This window comes from Bos grunniens, chromosome 10 (genome assembly GCF_055505025.1).
Source record: "Bos grunniens cultivar Pamir isolate PY7600 chromosome 10, Bosgru_T2T1.0, whole genome shotgun sequence".
Taxonomy (NCBI): Eukaryota; Metazoa; Chordata; class Mammalia; order Artiodactyla; family Bovidae; genus Bos; species Bos grunniens.
The window spans coordinates 21,859,644-21,859,883 of record NC_141174.1 but is presented as its reverse complement, the minus strand read 5'-3'; positions in this window follow the sequence as shown (position 1 = coordinate 21,859,883).

The following is a 240-nucleotide window of genomic DNA, read 5'->3' as shown; positions in this document are numbered from 1 at the left end:
TGGACTGGACTGGTTTTTTCATGGGCTGGATATACCAAGCGACACATCATCCAAATGATTTAATAAGGATAGTAGTAGTTGAGGGAATTTAATTAAAGGGCACTGTAGCTTCAGCTCTAGCAAAACGAGTTGTTTTCCCGTATTCTGAAGTGTCATAAAAAGTCTTCAATCAGCTATTGCCCTAAACTCCCAAATTCTACTTATAGAAAATGATCCTACAGAAATATTTGAGTGTGAGGT